Source organism: Artemia sp. Qi Xiang Cuo, chromosome 21, assembly GCF_049724085.1.
Source record: "Artemia sp. Qi Xiang Cuo chromosome 21, ASM4972408v1, whole genome shotgun sequence".
Classification (NCBI taxonomy): Eukaryota; Metazoa; Arthropoda; class Branchiopoda; order Anostraca; family Artemiidae; genus Artemia; species Artemia sp. Qi Xiang Cuo.
Window position 1 is genome coordinate 8133923 of NC_142814.1, and position 7402 is coordinate 8141324.

Here is a 7402-nt window from a genome sequence, read left to right on the forward strand (position 1 = left end):
GTTTAGTTTTAGTTAAGAGTTTAGAATTTTAGCTTAGAGTTTTTGTTAGAGTTCTAGTTTAGTTTAATTTTAGTTAAGAATTTGATGTTTTACCTTTGAGTTTCACTTGGATTTCTAGTTTAGTTTAATTTTATTTAATAGTTTGTTTTTTTAACTTAGAGTCTTATCTTAGAGTTTTAGTTAGAGTTCTCGTTTATTTTAGTTTTAGTTAAGAGTTTAGAATTTTAGCTTAGAGTCTTAGCTTAGAGTTTTTGTTAGAATTCTAGTTTATTTTAGTTTTAGTTAAGAGTTTACAGTTTTTGGCTTAGAGTCCTTTGCTTAGAATTTTTGTTTAATTTATATTTTATTTTAGATTTAGTTAAGAGTTTAGAGTTTTAGAGTTTAGTCTTAGATTATAGTTTTTTTTTTGATTATTTTTTAGCTTAGATATAGTTAAGAGTTTTGAGTTTTACCTTAAAGTCTTAGATTAGAGTTTTAGTTAGGGTTGAAGTTTCGTTTAGTTTATTTATAGTTAATATTTTATAGTTTTAGCTTATAGTCTTAGCTTAGAGTTTTAGTTAGAGTTAATGTTTATTTTAGTTTTACTTAAGAGTTATAGCTTAGAGGTTTAGCCTAGAATCTTAGCTTAGAGATTTAGTTAGAGTTGAAGTTTAGTCCAAACTAACATAACCACAAAATTACACAATATTGCATAGAAATACCAAAACCATAGGTTAGATTAGGTTAGGTTAGGATAGAGGTTGGGTTTCTCCATGTCTAAGTTAGGTTAGATTAGGTTAGCTTATCATTAGCGAGCATGATAAGCTAACCTAATCTAACCTTTCCGGCGAGTATGATTAGGTTAGGTTAGGCTAGATTAAGTTAGGTTAGATTAGGTTAGGTTAACTTAGGTTAGCCCACGTACGCTTCACTTAGATTAGCTTAGGTTAGGTGAGAGACAGGCAAAAAGTTAGGTGTCGGATTAGGTTAGGTTAGATTAAGTTAGGTTAGGTTATGTTAGGTTCGGCTAGGTTCGCCTACGTCCGCGCGCGTACGTAGGCGCACCTAGCCTAACCTAACTTAATCTAACCTAACCTAATCATACACCTACACTCTTAAGTAAAACTAAACTTAACTAAAACTCTAAGCTAAGACTCTAAGCTAAAAACTCCAACTATTACTAAACTAAACTTCAACTCTAACAAAAACTATAAGCTAAGACACTAAGCTAAAACTCTAAACTATTAACAAAAACTAAAACTAAACTAAACTAGAACTTCAAAAAAAACTCTAATCTTAGACTATAATCTAAAAACTCAAAATTCTTAAATAAAACTAAAATAAACTACAAATGTAAAAAAAACTCTAATATAAAACTCTAATCTAAAAAACTCAAAAATATTAACTAAAACTAAACTAAAATAAAACTTTAACTACAACTCTAAACTAAGACTCTAAGGTAAAAAACTGTAAACTCTAAACTAAATGTAAACTAGACTAGAACTCTAACTGAAACTCAAAGGTAAAACATCAAATTCTTAACTAAAATTAAACTAAACTTCAACTCTAACAAAAACTCTAAGCTAAGACTCTAAGCTAAAACTCTAAACTATTAACTAAAACTAAACTAAACTAGAACTCTAACTGAAACTCAAAGGTAAAAAATCAAACTCTTAACTAAAATTAAAATAAACTAGAACTCTAACAAAAAAAAACTCTAAACTCTTAACTAAAACTAAACTAAACTTCAACTCTAACAAAAACTCTAAGCTAAGACTCTAAGCTAAAACTCTAAACTAAAACTAAACTATACTAGAACTTCAACATAAACTCTAAGCTAAAACTATAAGCTAAGACTCTAAGCTAAACACTCTAAACTCATAACTAAAACTAAACTAAACTAGAACTCTAAGCTAAGACTCTAAGGTAAAACACCAAACTCTTAACTAAAACTAAACTAAACTAGAACTCTAACTTAAACTCAAAGGTAAAACATCAAACTCTTAACTAAAATTAAACTAAACTAGAACTCTAACAAAAAACTCTAAGCTAAAACTCGAAACTCTTAACTAAAACTTAGCTAAACTAAAAATTTAAGTAAAACTCTAAGCTATGACTCTAAGCTAAAACTCTAAATTCTTAACTGTAACTGAACTAAACTTCAAATCTAACTAAAGCTCTAAGCTAAGACTCTAAGGTAAAACTCTAAACTCTTAACTAAAACTAAACTAAACTAGAACTCTAAAAAAACTCTGAGCTAAGACTCTAAGCTAAAACTCGAAACTCTTAACTAAAACTAAACTAAACTAGAACTCTAACAAAAACTCTAAGCTAAGACTCTAAGCAAAAAAAAACTCTAAACTTTTAACGAAAACTAAACCAAACTAAAACTTTTAGCTAAGACTCAAGGCTAAAAAATCTAAACTCTTAACTAAAAGTAAACTAAATTAGAACTCTAACTGAAACTCAAAGGTAAAACATCAAATTCTTAACTAAAATTAAACTAAACTTCAACTCTAACAAAAACTCTAAGCTACGACTCTAAGCTAAAAACTCTAAACTCTTAACCAAAAATTAACCAAACTACAATTTTAAGTAAAATTATAAGCTATGACTCTAATATAAAACTATAAATTATTAACTTTAAATAAAATAAAATAAACTATTAATATTAATAAAAATATAAAATAATAATATAAGATAAAAACTATGAACTCTTAACCAAAACTAAACTAGAAATAAAATAAAAACTATAATCTACGAATAAGCTAAAAAAAACTATTAAATAAAAATAAAGCAAACTAAAACTTTAAGATATGACTCTAAGCTAAAACTATAAACTCTTAACTAAAACTAAACTAAACTAGAACTTCAACAAAAACTCTAAGCTAAAAACTCTAAACTCTTAACTAAAACTTAACCAAACTATAACTTTAAGTAAAACTCTAAGCTATGACTCTAAGCTAAAACTCTAAATTCTGAACTGTAACTAAAACTAAACTAAACTAGAACTCTAACTAAAATACTAAGCTAAGACTCTATGGTAAACTCTAATCTCTTAACTAAAACTAAACTAAAATAGAACTCTAACTTAAACTCAAATTTAAAAAATAAAACTATTAACTAAAATTAAACTAAACTATAACTCTAAAAAAAAAAAATCGAAACTCTTAACTAAACCTAAACTAAACTAAACTTATACTCTAACAAAAACTCTAAGCTAATACTCAACGCTAAAACACTAAACTAAAAAAAAACTATAAAATAAATTAAACAAAAAAGATAATCTAAGACTCTAAGCTAAAAACACTAAACTCTTAACTAAAACTAAAATAAACTAGAACTCTAGATTTCCGCATGGATTTCTGCAATGTGTAAACGAACCATGAATTTCCGCAATGTGTAATGGTTCGTTTACACATTGCGGAAATCCATGCGGAAATCCGTCCGTTTCTGTTCGAACTATGGCTAAAATAACACTGCGTTTTAAGGAAAAGATTTCAAATTATTGCAACAGCATGGCCTATGTTATTACCCTCTTCTGAAAGCTGTTGAACAGTAGAGACCCAAATGACCCTTCGTTCCCATTTGCCCCGGATTGCGGAAAATCTTTGCTGATTTGCTGATTCAGCAAAAATTTTTTGTTGCGGTTTTGCGGAAAAACGCAAATCCGCATGCGTTGCGATTTTTCAATACTTGCAGAACAACGCATGCGGATTAGCAACTGAAGAATAATTGATATTTATAGAAATGGAAACTGTTGAAAAATTGATAATAGCAATTTGGTGTCAAGAATTACTCTTAAAGAAAAGCCACAAAGACCACCATAACAAGATTCTGCTGGTCAAGGCGTGGGACCAAGTTTCCAGGGAGACTGAACTATCAGATAGGCTAAACAGTAAACACAGCTTGGACATTTTCATGTCTTTAACTATTTATTTGATATTTTTACTTTTTGATTTATTTGCTTCTTTTTTGCTAAAGGTGGAGATAAGGCTAGCGACACTTTCAGTGGAGGGTGAAGTTCCTGCCAATAGAGGCAGGATATAGCCTACAACATATCCTGGTCCTACTGGACAGTATCTGTGCAGTTACTCATGGCTAGAGCTCAAAGATCATTTGAATTACCCTTATTCCATGCCTATCTACCTTAGTTCTCCCCAAGGATGGTTGGATGATAGACTACCAATTAACTAGTGAAATGACATCATTTTTATACTTTTTAGAAAAATGCTTAGCCTATGCCATCTTTTGCCACACAGCTTAGATGTTTTCATTTCTTTTTCTTTAGTTATTTATTCAATATTTGGGTAAAATTATACTTTAGCTACTTTTGGCTATCTTGGAAATGGGTTAGATTAGGAAAATTAATCTTTTAGAGATGAGTCTACAGGCTAAAGTATTGGTAAAATTTTACCAAATCATATTATTGACTTACAAATAAAGTGAATATACCACTTGATGCCTTTTTTCATGTTTTTTAATCAGGGTATATATTTGCACATTAGGGGGGTGGGGTAAAGTTTAAACTTCACTAATTCAGTCCTGCTCTAGAAGCAACAAAACCTGAACTGAAGCATTATTCGATTTCACAGTTAAAATTCATATTCACTGGCAAAATATTACATATTTTTTTTTTCCTTTGATGGTTGAATTCATTGAGTCTGTGTTCTCTTTTGTTTATTTTTTTCTGTCTGTGTTGTGTGTAGCTTAAGATTCTTTTAATATATAAATTTATTCACTTCTGTTAAGTCATTCTTCCAGCTATGGTTCATTTTGAGACTCCAATATGTCTCAACACCTAAACTTTCTGCTTTTATAAAAGCTTCTATTTTAATGATTAAATAGTTGACATTGCTCATTTACACCCACTATAGAGTGGTTAATTCTAATAGAGAGCCATACTAATTTTGTAGTGCATAATTATCCCTTAATGGTGTTTGAAACTTACTTCCAATATTTACCACAATGAAATTTTTTTTGAAAAGTCTCTAGCATTCTCCTAATCCAAGTAAGCACTAATTCAACCTTGCTGTAGGAGTTACAAAACCTGAACTGAAGTTTTATTACAGTTCACAGTTAAAAGTCTCAGAATAGCAGTTACTGCTGAAGGTAAAATATTTGAAGTTTACACTTATTCAACTATAGTTAGTTAGAGTTCAAGGTCAAACTCAGTCTTAAGTAAAGTAGCATTATATTTATAAAGGTATGTCTTTGACTTATAATATTCCTTATTGTATTTTCTTTTGCAGTCAAAGATTGTCAAATAAAATGGCGAAACTTAAAGGATCAATTCTATAAGGAAAAACGGCAAATGGACGGGAAGAGTGGGGATGGCTTCAAGAAAAAAAACTCATGGAAGTGGCTTGATCAGCTGTCTTTTTCAGCTCCACTTCATGGCGTATCAGATCACCATTCGAATGTTGAAAGTTTTGAGAATGTCATAATCTCCTTGGGCACAGAGAGTCCAGAAAGGACATTTGATGTCATCTATCCTGGGGAGGACGTGGGTGGTATCTCTTCTGTTGTTGAGGATACAGTGGAGATTAAATTAGCATAGTTTCTTATCTTTAGGTTGAGTTAGGCAGCCCAACTGACAGAAAAAAAATTTTATCGGGAGAGAAAGTCAGCGTAGGGATATTATAAGAATGGGGTATCACCTAAAGGTTCAATGTACGATTCATCTTTTGAATCAGTTTCATAAAATAATTCATCATGTTCTCTCTCTCGATACGAATAATTGTTCAAGCGTAAATGGATATACATAAAGTCAAAAAGTAATGTTGGGAGGGAGAAAAGATGTGAACTCCAAGTTGAAAAATGGTTTTAGGAGGAATATTAAGAAAGGAAAGTGTATTGAATTAATAAAATAAAACCTTAGAATAATATTTTTTTGTATTTGTATATACACAATGTCGAAAGTAATGGTGGATGATGTAATATAATGTCACTCAAAGTTAAAAAACAAAAATTTTTTATTATTTCTAAAGAACAAGTAACGTGTATTGAAATGACAAAATAATTCCTAATAATTATTCTTTTTTGTGTATTGTAAAAAATAAATTCGAACTTTACTGCTGGGAGGGGGACAAGATGTGCACTCAACGATGAAATATTGTTTGAGCAGGACCATCCAACATATTAGTGATCTCAAAAATCATGAACCTGAACCAACATGCTGAACCATTGTTAATTGCGTGAATGTACAATCGAATAAATTCCACTTAACATGCAAACGAAACTAAATGAAAAATAAAATGTAATAGTAATAATTTCGAAGAAAAATATATCAGGTTTAGAAGATATCCTAACAGCTGATTTTTAAGTTTAGACGATATAACAATTTCCAAAATACTGCGACGTCAAATATTGCAATGTATATATTTATAGACTTTTTTTTTTGAGAATATTGCTACAAAATATTTTTGCCTGACATATCAGTTTATAAAATATATTCACGTTTGTTATATCAAAACTTCTGTTTTCTTGTATAAATACTTGAGTAGTCTCTCACCCGCAAAGTCTAGCACCCGCAACACACCTTGTCCTTTTTTATTTATCGTCATGTTATCAGTCTTATCCAACTTCATCATCTACATATGTTTCTCTTATCTTGAACATGTGTCACACGCAGAGAAGCTTTTTCAATCAAATCCGAGTGAGTGAAATTATGTAACAATATTCCGCTGGACATAAAGGATTCTGTGTCAGTTCCATCATTTAAATATAATTATAAGAACATCTTCATCCAAGTTGCACAAATAAATAGTTTTTAGGAGGATTCTCTCTATTTTCTGTAGTATACAGTGCCTTTTTTTTTTCAAAGTTGTTTTTTTTTGTCAATTTGTTGTATTTGTATGAATATTCGAGTTCTCCAGGGAATACTTTAGTAAATATTGATTATTGATAAGTCCCTTTTTTTGTTTTTTAATTTTTTGTTTACGTTTAACAAATTCAAAAGCTCAAAGTTCAAAGCTCAAAGATAAATATGGTGTTAACTGGCTAAAAACGTTATCCAAGGAGACCAATATTCATTACCACAGGTTAACTAAAGCTAAGAACAAACCTTATTAAGAACAAATCAAAATGCTTTTTTAGCAGACCTAATCATGGTCACATGCACTAGTAGCATTATCTAAAAAATAAAAAGCCTAGTGTATACTCTCTTGTGAGGATCAGAAACTTTTTGAATCTGAGAGTGTAATGAGAAACATACAGCCCCGCTTTACAGCATTGTGCCCCCTAGATTTTTTTGCCCTTCTCTCATGATTGTGAATAATATCCTTTTCTGAGATGTTTAATTGAAAATCACCTTCGTATGTGTTTTAACTGACTAAACTTAAAACTTAAACTGTTGCTTAAAAGCTCCCGGATCCCATCCCCTTGTTCCCCCCCCCCCCCAGTTATATTCTAAGAGTCAGTT